The 12,647-nt window shown below is 41.5% G+C and overlaps 1 long non-coding RNA gene across 1 annotated transcript; it reads right to left on the bottom strand.

Annotated features, from left to right (window-relative positions):
* Positions 1–1,770: 1,770 nt before the first annotated feature.
* Positions 1,771–11,981, bottom strand: LOC144799628 (uncharacterized). The gene is made up of 4 exons (XR_013603848.1): positions 11,822–11,981; positions 3,763–3,829; positions 2,680–2,768; positions 1,771–2,024 (listed from the first exon to the last, which is right to left on the bottom strand). It is a non-coding gene; the product is annotated as an uncharacterized LOC144799628 (long non-coding RNA).
* Positions 11,982–12,647: the final 666 nt, after the last annotated feature.

Genomic DNA, 12,647 nt, shown 5'->3' with positions numbered 1-12,647 from the left:
ATGTCATGTTATGATATTTCAGGCTGGGGCCTAATGCTTATGTCATTATTGTACCAGTAGTTACTGGTTGTGTTGTGCATTTACTTACCTGCATTTTGATGGTTCTAACCGTGGCCCGACCCTGTATATAGTCCCCTGTGAATATTGCCCGTGCCAGTTGGCACCGTGTAAATGTGTGACTAGGTTTCTAATGTGTTTTTGATAATGCAACGGCTATTTTTATATAACCTTGTGTGGTGTACCTTGTTTGTTGCTACAGCGTGTGGGTGTTGCGCAAATACTTTTCACATTGCTTCTGGGATAAGCCTGACGTCTCGTGCCAAGCGACTAAGGGGGTGAGCAGGGGTTATCTTCAGCGTGTAACTCCCTTGCCTTGACTAGAGTGGTGGTTTCTGCCGGGCTTTGGCAAAAGCCTTAGCCAACCAGAAATCCCATTTCTAACATACACACACTTTCAGTGATGAACCAGATCTGCTGCTTTGGCCAATGCCGGTTTCATCCTTCCTCTTCAGGCCCAGTTTCGGTTCACCACTTCTTTTGGCTGCAAGTACTACATTTTCTTGGTGGGGTAGGCTTATCAAAGGACACCTGGGTAGGATTAGTACAAGGGGAAATCAGAGGGAGTAATACCACAACAGAGATTAGTAACCCGGACTATGGTCATGTAAACAGGATTAAATTTAGCACTGCTGTAAATTTGAAACCTCAAGTGCAGAAGGAGCCTCGGATGGTCCAGTTTGCACAGCCCTAGTCAGCAGACCCCAAAACATCAGCGACAAATAACCTCAACCACCACTTTTTGGGTTCTGTAGCCGCTGTCTGCCCTGTGGTCCTCCAAAACAGGTCTCACAATCAAAGGTTTTAATTTTGCCCAGATGCCTTACAATTATCTTAGGAAAATAAGATTAATAAAACAAAAACAGAGCATGTACAAGTATAACTTCCTGGCCCTTGAAGGTGTAAAAAACTCCATACAAAATCCTCTAAGCTAGGTGTTTAGTTTCACTAACCACAGTAGGCTCCATGTTGCCTTACTAGTCACTGCACTAAATCCCTAACGTCAACACTTACATTATCTTAAATAGAAGGGGTTTGCTTGGAAAGCGAAGTCTCCAAGACAAGAGGTCAGAACTCCTGTGCATGGAGCTAGAACCTATGCAAAGAGTGTACAAGTATTCACTGGTTAACTGGTTCTCTCTTGTATAACGGGGTACACCTAGGGAAAAATATTTCTTGAAGATGAAGAGAATTAAGTGTATTTTTGCAAATATGTACCTCTGCTCTATACAGTACATCTATTAAACATTAATCACCTCTTTGTAGCACTGGTTCGTAGCCAACAAAAAGGAGAAATAAACTTACCGTAGGCAGACACTGATCAAAAGTTGTTAATAATCCGATTACGTTATACATTTTACACTGCCTAGTAATTGTATTGGTCACATGAAACCAGCGTTTGTAAACCTGAAACCTTTCCATAGGCTGTGAAACTAGGTTATTTAGCTGGAGTGGGGTGGTATTGAGTGAAGAGTTAAGAAAACGACTGAGATTTGTTTAAGAGGCTGTGAAGAATGGGTGGGATTTTGCTACTTACAGTTCCCTCAAATAAGAGTCGCTTTTGCCTGTACACATTGGCTCATCTGTACAAACACAGTTTGGTACCAACTATTTCGATTCCTTAAAGTTATTTTACAGTTGTCACAAAATGCCTCATACAAGTATACAGAAGCACATATATCCCACATGAAACAAAATTAAAAACAGATCAAATTGACACTTTCATTGTTTAATAAATCAACATCTTGAAACGCAGATGCAGGCTAATCATGAGAAATAAACGTAACACACCCAGCATACCTGTAAATCTAAATGTACAATAAACTTTAGAAATGCAGCTCTATAACAAGTAGATATATAAAAATGTTTTCTTGTTCACACAATTAGTCAATTTGGAGACATTTTCCACGATTGATCTGGCTTCTATAAAACTTTTTAAAATCCACTCATTCAGGTTTCACGTAAGGCTGAAACAAAGAAAACAGAAGATATTTTCACTAAAAAAACACATCTAATTGGTTTGTAGCATAACATATGAATATTCAGTTACATTTCAATATAGAAGGTCATTATAAGGTTTCATCGTCAAAGAAAAAAAGAACCAAGAGAATTCTAAAATCTGCAAAACGGCCTAAAACATTCAGAAATGCTCAGTTATTTTTAAAACGAGAGGGCAACAGGCACATTACTAAGATTAGGGTTTCCAATCCGGGGCACCAAAATTAGTTTTTTTCCTGATACTCATTCGGTGACTGATACAATGCTCATTTAACACCTGGTCCATTACTAATTGCTCTCCATTGACTTCCTAACCCACTTCAAATTATATTGCTCTATTTAATCAGTTTTAGAAACAAAACACCCAGTGATAGCTGTCAAATGGGAGGAAACTGCTTACGACTACAAATTATATTAATTCACTTGTGGGGCAACAAACTACAAACGTAGGTATAATGATCAGGCCTTAGAACCAGCATAATGTGAACTTGAACATGTCCTGGGTATTTCTATATAAGTTGCATTTCACACATGCTAGTCACTATAACCATCTATTGATTCAAAGCAGTTTTATAAAAGTATAGAGTTTATATAACTTTTACGTCCAAGTATTACAGAACAAACCTTTTCGTCCTCCTCTTCAACTCCTGCTTGTGTCATGAGATCTGCAATGTTCTTCTCCAAGTCATCAATACGCCCGCTCATGTCATCAAGTACCAAATGTCAAGGAAAACTCAAACGATTATACAAGCAAAGTAGATATACTTTGCTAGCCTTGACACAGTTGTGAAACATTATGTGCTACTTTCAAAAGGAACTAGCCGAGTTAAGATTTAAAATCTAGCACTGTGCCCCTTTTAATCAAATACGTAAAAGGAAGCACAATAGAACAAAAACATTTCTGGCCACCATTGTTTATCTAACACTTCTCACTCCCTAGTGGGGAAACATTATCAGAAATATAACCAGAGAACAAGTTACAGCAAGAGTTGCATATTCTAGCAAATAAAAGGATGATGAAAACATTCACGTAACAATTTAAATTATCAAAATACCACATCCTGTGTCTCGACAAGTATTACACTTTCATTTGGAACGGTAATACCTTCGCTTTTTTTAATGACACTTTTTTGTTAGGTTATTTCTCGCAGCACCTTATCTGCAGGTATCATTGCAGTAGCTGGTGAATGTTTTTCTAAGGAACAGCAATACATTATTTGATATAGATGCTTTACAGATTTAACAGCAAAATCTTAAAATAAGGAAGTCATTTGGGCTATGGTGCGAGGCCTGCCAGGTCGTCAGGTCAGTGGAGTGGGTTACGGTCCCATGGCGACAGAGCAGCAGTCATGGTTAGGGATCTCAGCCTGCCCGGTGGGCATTTACTCTAAAGAAGTGAAGTTATAAACACTTTAATTAAATAAAGTTTTAAACAGCCAAGCAAATTAAAAGTGTGCTCAGAATACAGCTAATTTATAAACCTGGCTTAAATCATGCATTTCCAAAGGAATCCGATTCAATACTATTGCCTATTTTGCCGAGAGATGAGGCTGCCAAGAGGGTAGGCCCTGCTTAAGGGCCTGATTAACTGCATACAATCCTGCAATATGAAGTAGAAGGGACCGGAGTGGTGAGGAAGAAATGGACAAGGGCATCAGGTACCCATGTTAAACTTCCAGCAGACAACCAGACACAAAGAAAGGATATTTCTGCCAATTATCTGATCCGACATGGTTTGAAATTTGTCCTGCATTTGTTGAAGCAGTGTCTGCACCTATAAGTGAAAAGCAATAATATGAAATCAATTCCTAGCAATAAATTTTTTTTTGACAAAGAACAACCATATAGATCTCTAAAGTCAGAGAAAAGAGGTCTATCACTACATCTTTAATATTCTTACCTACTGAAACTTCCTGTAGGAATGTGGAGTATTATGTGGTAATGCTGGTTAGGCTTCACCATGCAATACTCCCGCAAACCCCAAAGATGGTTGTTGGATTCACAATAATAACTCATTAGCCCAGTCCTGATAGAGAGAGAGGCAAAGACCAGCAATCAGGCTAGAATAGAGGACAATGTATTAAGGATTTAAGAGTACAAACACATTTTTTTTGGTCAACTCTAACAAAATAGGTCAGTAGTACCTTTGTCGGCCAAATGGTGGGCCTCATCAGGGGACCGGCGACAGTATCCCGGTTTGTCACCTACAGCTGGTGTTTCCTGCCCCCCCCCCCACCGAGGGAAGAGGGTACTGATGACCTATTGTTGTAAGAGTGGACCAAAAAATACCCTCATAATTGCTTCACAAATAGTGCCAGCAAGATCCTTTTCACTGGTCCTGAAGAAAGCTCCATAGACCAGGCTGGGCATACCGGGGCTGAAACAGGTTGACTTAATTTTTAAATTTTATTCAGTGCACTAGATCCAGTAACATGAACTAAATGTGCACACCCACTATTTTAATTTCTTGAACACCCATTTTTTAAATAAATAATTGCGTTTAAATGAGGATGTTTAAAGAATTTTAACTCACTTCACTTTGAGCACTTAATCCATTTTTGAAACCTGGACACTACTGCGCACCCAGTAGTTTACCTCGAAGTGGAGGTTAGCATACCAGAAAACAAAACCCTATGATGATGCATTAACGCTACGTAGAGGCGGAGAATCAAGATATACCAGTTTACCATCTACGTCAGGGATTGAAAAACCCACTCGCCCTCTCGCATTTGCGAGCCAGATTCAATTAGGGCAAGCAATTTTTAGGTCCTACTCGCCCTTTCTGGCGAGTAGGAAGACAAACTGACTTTTGACCTCTGTCTTTGAAAGCAGAGGAAATGTGACAAGATAGCAAGATTTAAAGGCATCTTTATTGTTCACAAAGTGAATGAGCAATAAAAATGCCTTTAAATCTTGTAACTTGTCACATTTGCTCCACTTCCAGAAACTGTGGTCAAGTGCATTTCAGTTAGGTCGAATACATTTTTTTGATTACTAGACCTGCAGGTCTAGTAAAAATTAAATGAGTTTAAGCCCTGTACGTGTGTGTATGAGGGTTTTTATAAAAGGCACCAAGTACCCTGGTAACGTAGTTACAAGTGGTCCATTCTCTACCCTTCTGATCTTTGCACTATAGTGACATACAAGCTTTCACTTACATGTACAAGCCTTTAATATAATGCCCCCTACCCCTGGACTTTAGGAGGTCTTCCTTAGGGGTGAGTGGCATATATTAAAAATAGTGCATGAACTTTGCCAAACATAGTGAGGGCAAAGTAGAGTTCGAGCAGTTGGTACTGTTCCTACAGTCTGCAGAGGCAGGCCTGCTGTCAGTAGTTTACTTGGGTCATGGAAGGTGTCGCAAACAGTGTTTCAGGCCCTGATGACCCCTTTAACACCTATCCCCTGGGTATATACTAGGAAATTATGAGGGGGTTGAGGTCCTTTGCCAATTGGGGTTACCAATTCATGCACATCAGTTTTAGGGAGAAAGCACTGGGGCTAGGTTAGCAGGCTTCAGTGCACTGTTAAGAGTAAAAAATCAGCATCTAGTGGTCCAAATGGGGGCTAAAGGTGTGTTGGGTGGGGGGCAGGGGGAAATCTGCATAAAGGCCCATTTTCTTACACTCCCGTTTTGAATTTCCTAACTCCACTCTAAGGTAAAGATGCTTTCTTCTTCCGTAGCATACATCAAATGTTTCTTCTTGCTTTTTGAATTTAAATCAACCAGATATCTTGATCTGTAGCTGCAATTAAAAAACAAACCACTTTCGCCAATTAACTAATGTGAACGGTCCTAGAATACTCTAGAAAGGATGGCAGCTATAAGCACTATGCAGACACAAAAACAAGAGCAAGGTTATGTTCACCAGAAAAATCGTCCAATAAAAAGGGTTACCTTCAGTCACCCCCCCCCCCCCCCCCCCAAGTGTTTTCTTTAGTCTGGATTTTACAGAATAAGTGGGAAACAGAGTGCGTAGAGACACCACAATCATTGGCTCTTTAAACACAGATTGCTATAAAGAAATCCTTCAATGCTGTCAGAAAGTCAACAATGTCCATAAGCCAGAATCTGCTCAAATAATGGACAGAGTAGCCTTTAGGATGAGGCGCTGGGCTGATGCATGAATAGGGCTGGTGTGGGACTAGAAAGTAAAGTGGCAGAAATCGAATTACGCTACCAGGTAGGATTATGCAACTCACAGTTTTTAAGGGGATAACCAGGTAGGTCTGGTTGCATTCATAACCTCCTGAAATACTGTGATGGGCTTTCAGCTCAAGTCTTTTTTACCTAAAGGGTATCCTAACGTTGTGGACCAGTTATAATTCTGCACATTCCTAAAAAGTGTTCGAACAGAACCTAGTTTGCAGGAGAAATTAGATACATTCGTAACCAGAACACACAAAGTGAAACACACCAACTAACTTTTATAGCTAAAGAACAAATATGATTCCTTCTGCTGAGGTTAGGCCAAATGGATGCAACAACTTTGCAAGAAAAACTTGGTAACCAGCAATCTAGCACAAGCTTCCATCCTTGCAATATGAACTTGTGATTTTTAGGACTTCGATACAATCCCCTCACTAATTAACATAACTGGTGCATATTGCCCCTTATACTCATAAAATGAGGGCAGTGCTTAGGTAAATCATAGTCCCCAAATAGTGAAAAAATAATTCTTTACTGGTCATAGTTTCCAGTAATATCAGGGTTCAGCTCACCCATATACACACTCACCAACCTATGTAAAAGTTCAGTGAAATTTCCTAAACAGGAGGGAGACTGTTGAAAAGTCTAAGTCCACACAAATCGCTAGAGAATTTCAGACCCTCTGCAACTGCAGTCAATTGCAGTAAGAGGCTATCAAAACTGGAAGAGCATGTGCACAGCTTACCAGAGCTTCAATGCTCAAGGTTCCAGAAAAGATTCAGTCAAAGTTATAAATTCTGGCATTTGAGGTTAAGAGATAACAGGACTTGCTTTACGAGCACGCACTTTAAAATTAAAAAATATTCATACCATTTGATTAAGGATAGGGCATCAATCAACTCTCAAAATGTATTAGGCAAGTTCATTGTTAATGGGCACTACCACCTTAGGTATACTTCCTCAGTCAACCCCATAGGGCAGACCTGAAGCCAAAGAGGAGTGCAACTGACTGTACGGAGTGTACCTGCACCACAAATCATGTGTACATTTGATAGCATCCTGCAAGTTTAAAGGACAGAAATCATCAAAATAAAAAACACAAACAATACTCCACATATGTCCGTGTTTGCATTAGGGCCAACACAAATATCAAGAGTTCTGAGCCCATAAAACATCAGATTTGGGTAGGGAGAGCAGGGGGGCTTGGAGGAGACTTTTCTTTCTGTCCTTTCTCTTTCCTAGATGCTATTAACAGAACAAGCAGCAAGTGCCTTATACAAGCTCTCTTTTCTGGCTGCACCTTGAACAAGGTGTGATGATGGTTCAGAAAACACAAGGTGCTTACGAAAACTCATACTACCCTCTTCTGATAGCATGCAAGAACCAATTGGATTAAACAGATCTCTCAGTCAATGATGAATTACTTTTTTTGAGACAGAAAAGTCCTTTGCATTGAAACAGACGTGCACCCCTACCCAGAGTGCCCCAGCTGTAACGAGGTCTGTATCCCCGGTGCTGCTTTTTGAGGTCATAGGCAAACAAGGATTGCAATATAGGCCTGTCTCACTGATTGCAGTCAGGTGGATTGGGAGTGGTACACAAAGCGCTATCCTCATGATGGTGAAAATCTACTGCCTTAGTCAGGAGTTAAGTAGCATGAGGTTGGAGATGGCAGCATACTGTGTAGTGATAAGTGAACAGGCCGTTTTCTTTTTACCGATGTCACTGGAGTGAGGCATACAGGCCCACTCAAGTAAGTATTGGCTGCTATGTGCTTATCTCATCCTTGGCCTACATTAAATCAGTATCTGGTGCTGTGCAGCGCATATGTGGTTGCATGGTGCGATATATATGGATGACTGGGTTGCATTTTAGGAGACCCAAGGCTGACTGGAGAAGCGTGCTGAAGTAGAGGCATATGCACAGAGTAGTGGATTGCTGCATTTCTGTGAGCTGGGTGGGACACACACACTGGAGGAAGAAAGCCAGGCTTGAACTGCTCGCCTCACGCAAATACTGAGAGTCAGTTGCTCAGGACCCTTATTAAGTGGGGCCCTGGGACATCAGGAGTAAAAAGTGTTAACCTCTACGGTTGTGTTCAGTAGCTTCTGCTTGCCCTGTGAAAGGGGTTCTAACAGTGTTGCTCCCAGCTTTGACTTAGTCTTTTATGAATGTCCCCGGCTAGCTGGGTTCTGGAAACATCTTGGACTCCAAGATGGCATTTTCCGTTGGAGATTCCTTACAAATGGCTAGATTACTGTATCCACCAGACTATGGGACAACAGGCAGTCATTGATTCCCTCACTCCTATCAATTCCATAACGTGAATGCAATCAAGATCATGTCAAATTATTTCTCAATCTATTCCACTAACTATAGGATTTAGAACCATCAGAAATGGCTGTAAGTTGGACTGAAAATCTTTAAGAAAGCCAGATGTGTACAGAGGCTACGTTTCTTTCACAGTTCGATTATGTCTGTTTGTCATTTAAAGTAGATTTCACTTGATTTAGTGGGATTCAGTGAGAGGCAATTTCCGAGGCTACTGGAGACATACTTTTCAGACTAAGGGCCCAATTACGATGTCATTAGGAAAGCATTCCCACCGAATTGGGTTAGGAATGCTTTCCGAACGATTCGTACTTTAGGATTTCTACCGACCGATTATGATGTGTCCGGATGCTTACGGACTCGGTTTGGTCAGACTTGCATTAACTTCAATGGGAGCCTGTGTCCCGAACGAGAACACAGGCTCCCATTGGAAAAGGGGTGGGTGGGGAAAACCTTGCTCCCTTTGTAGGGCACCAGATTGTGCATGGTTGGGAAGAGGGGTCCCTTGGGTACACCCGCAGGCCACATTCCGTCACCCGCAAGCCACATTCGGTCACCCGCAACAGGCCCCCGAAGACCGTTTCCGAAAGCCGTTTCAGCTCGGTCAAACAGATTCGGAACAGCAGTCCGAATCGGTCATCGTACTCGCTCTTTTAGAAACAGTCTCCATTGGATTGTATGATTCGGCTATGAATGACTCGGGCTGCCTCAATCCATTCCAGAACCGATTCAGATAGCCAGGATGGCTTCCTTGCATCGTACTCGGTCATCCGAAAAGGTGACCGATTCCGTAGGAAACATTGGTTTTAAATCTGATTCGACAATACCGAATCCCATCCGGAACCCTTCCTAACGACATAGTAAACGGTCCCTATGTATAGCACCACCCTCAAAGAAAACTGCAAGTCTTAGTCTGGTTCCTCTGTCTCCTATTCATTAATTCAGGACTGAGATCTTGTTGAAATGCTTCCATTCTACCATGGTCACATTTGTGATTATAAACCACACGTGATGGTGGAGATCACTTCACTGGCCACAGGGAGTAAGAGGTTAGAATGAGGATACATCCTCCCGACTAGACATCATTACCATAAGGTATCCAGAACCATCAAGCTCAACTAAAATAAAATAACCCTTACCTGGCATACACCGCTGAGTGCGGAAAGGAGGCAATTCTTTTTTGTTATTTAACCCTCACACACCCTATTGGTGTCATGCTTCATCATCGGGTTCACCCTGACTCCTAAAGGTTTGTGATTGCTTTAAAGTGGATTCTTGGAGGGAAAGAGATCCCGATGTCTGTAGTGGCTCAACAGGCTGGAAGAGCATTTCTGCCACTTGGAACCCATGTTGTTTCAAATACGCCAAATTAAATTCAGTAAATCTTTCGCCATATATTCGCAAACCCCTTTCACTTTGAAATAGCATCTTCGTCTGGTGAGCAAGAAGGTAATGAAATTGAGAACAATGTCACCTATAGACTGGAACATCATATGTACTACTCTTCCTTAGTTTAGAAAAAAGCTGGTCCCTGTTTTGGCCAGAGGAGAGTTGACATCTTATTTTGGACAGTTTCTTCCGAGATCAGCATTTCATCTGGGCCGCCACACTGCTTCCCTCTACACAACAAATCAAGATGCTAACAAGTGAGCACAAATTACTGATGAAAGTATCACTGTAGGAACAGAGAGCAGGTAGGCTCCTCCGTGCCACAAGCTGTGAGACCGGCTTTTCTTCTCAGCACAGTCATATGAATAAGTCCTAAAAGATGCCATGTTCATGTGTTAAACCCAGACCCTTCAGCTATGGACTGACCTTCAACATTACATGTGCTTGCTTCCATTTAGTGGAAAAGGGATGAAAATACACAAAAGTCCCCAGAAAAGCAAAGGCGGGGGGGGGGGGGGGGGGGGGGAAGAGTTGAGCCTCCAATTAACACACCCAATCACTCACAGATGTGGCCCTTACACAGCAGAGGTGTAGATTGTGTTCGAAGCAGAGGGAGCGCACAATTAACTTGCCTTTGCACCTGAAATTTTCAAGTCACAAAATATCAGATATTTGGTATAAGCAGCACACATACCTTATATCCCAACCTGAACCGGTTAAACCCGACCTCAACTAAGTGTGAAGTTCCCATAAGCACAGGGGTCCAATAAATTACACAACAAGGACACAGCTAGGGGATTTGTTTCTTTAAAAGACAGACACAAGGGGAGTGTTTTGTCTGATCCATGTCTTATAATTCCGAATATCACAAAAAAGTAGACACTCATGTAGGCAGCGAAGTGTTTGTTTATTTGAGGACTAAGAAAGACAATTTAATCAATTATAAAAACTTAAAAAGTATCAACCTGCAGTCTTCGTTTTTCAGAACCCGCCCTTCACATGCACTTAATTAAATAGCTGATTGTCAAGATATTAATATAACCCAGAAAGTCTTAGGGTCGCAGAAAAAATGTAAGCGCCACCCTTTTTGTAGGAATTACAAAACCATGGGTGACAGTAAAATCTTGCATATCCTGATCTTTGGCTAGTTTCAGTTTCCATTTCTTACAAGTTTCGCAATGCAACACCCATCATTGGTTTCACTTCGTTCTCAGTTTCATAGAATTCAGATGTGAGGGCTAGTAGCCATTTTATAATGAAGACGTCAAAAAGTAAATCTTAGAAATACTCGCCTACTGAGACAAAGTAAGCACCCCGGAACCGCCAAAAGCGTAACAGGCACGTGGTTTCACGTTCAAACAGTATACCCAGTAAATAAGCTTACTTTCATAGGACCGTCAGCAAAATGAACTGTGTTTAATGTGTCGGTTTCTAGAGTTCAACACATTAAACGGTGTCAGAATTATTGATATGTGTGGAAAAAAACGTCTAGGATGCACCAACTCGTTGAAAGCAGTGACTGAATAAACTAATACAGTATGCGGTTGTCAGGCACCAACACAAATAATTTGCATGAGGAACAAAACATGATTCCGTTAAGGCATCGTGATGTCCTATACATTACCAAAAAAAAGCGGATTCCCTTGAGGAAAATGTTTTTTTTTTTTTAGAAATAACGCTATATACAACAACGATGCGCGTATACTGTATAACAGGCGGGACGAAATAAGAGCACATTCACAACTATCAGTCTCACATATGCCCAGAATGTTCCGAGGCAGGCGTTGGTGTACAGAGCTTGGGAAACCATAGCAATCCCGGCCGATACCACAGCCCCATCCCCTGGGTCCCCGCTCGTTCCCGTGCCACACTCCCGAGCCGAAGGGCCTTTCTCACCACCGCCGTCAGGTCCTGCACGGTTTTGGGATCGGTTTCAGACATGTCTCGGGGCCGCTGTTGCTTTGAAGGGCGCGCCGCTAAGGTGAGACTGTTGGCAGGAACGGAACAGGAACACTCGACAGCCGATCCCTATTGACAGTTTTACTCACTTCTCGCGAGAACAAGACTGCTCACCCACGCATTAAAGTCACTGAGTGACTCTATCCTTACGTGGGCGCCCATGAAAGCAGGGTGATATTTCGCGATTAGGACAATTGCGTAGTGTCCCACTAAAGACTAAACTATAGGGCTGGAAGCTACACTAAACTGGAAACATTTCCAGGATTTTTTTTTTTTATTTATTTCAGGATTATTTAAGTGAACTATTTTGTATGAATCATTTCAGGTGAGGTGCAAAATTGAAAAACATGTTTTCAGATTAGTAGTGTAGCTTACCCAAAGGTAGACATTCTTTTGAAGAGTTTACTACGTTTTACGAAGTGAGTTTTAACGGCTACTTTAACATTTCAAGATGGCCACTTTATTAGCAAGAGAAACCCTACCAGTACTTATGTAAACTTCCGTGAATGACGCCGTGTTAGTATGGCCCATGTTGGTTTCGTTTATTCGCTATGACGATATCACATCACTCGAGCATAAAACCGGCCGTGTAAGTATTTTTTTTTTTTAACATTTATTTTATTTAATGCGTTTTTATAAAGCGCGGACTTTACCCGAAGGTGTCAGAGCGCTGTACAATAGAACCAGTTACATGAGAGAAATGGTACAAAATAGAACGTCACAAAAATCAACAGGAGAGGTAGAATAAAACCATATAGGCAAT

Source organism: Lissotriton helveticus, chromosome 12 (genome assembly GCF_964261635.1).
Source record: "Lissotriton helveticus chromosome 12, aLisHel1.1, whole genome shotgun sequence".
Lineage (NCBI taxonomy): Eukaryota > Metazoa > Chordata > Amphibia > Caudata > Salamandridae > Lissotriton > Lissotriton helveticus.
Note: the sequence above shows the minus strand (reverse complement) of the source record. Positions and strands in the feature narration are given on the sequence as shown.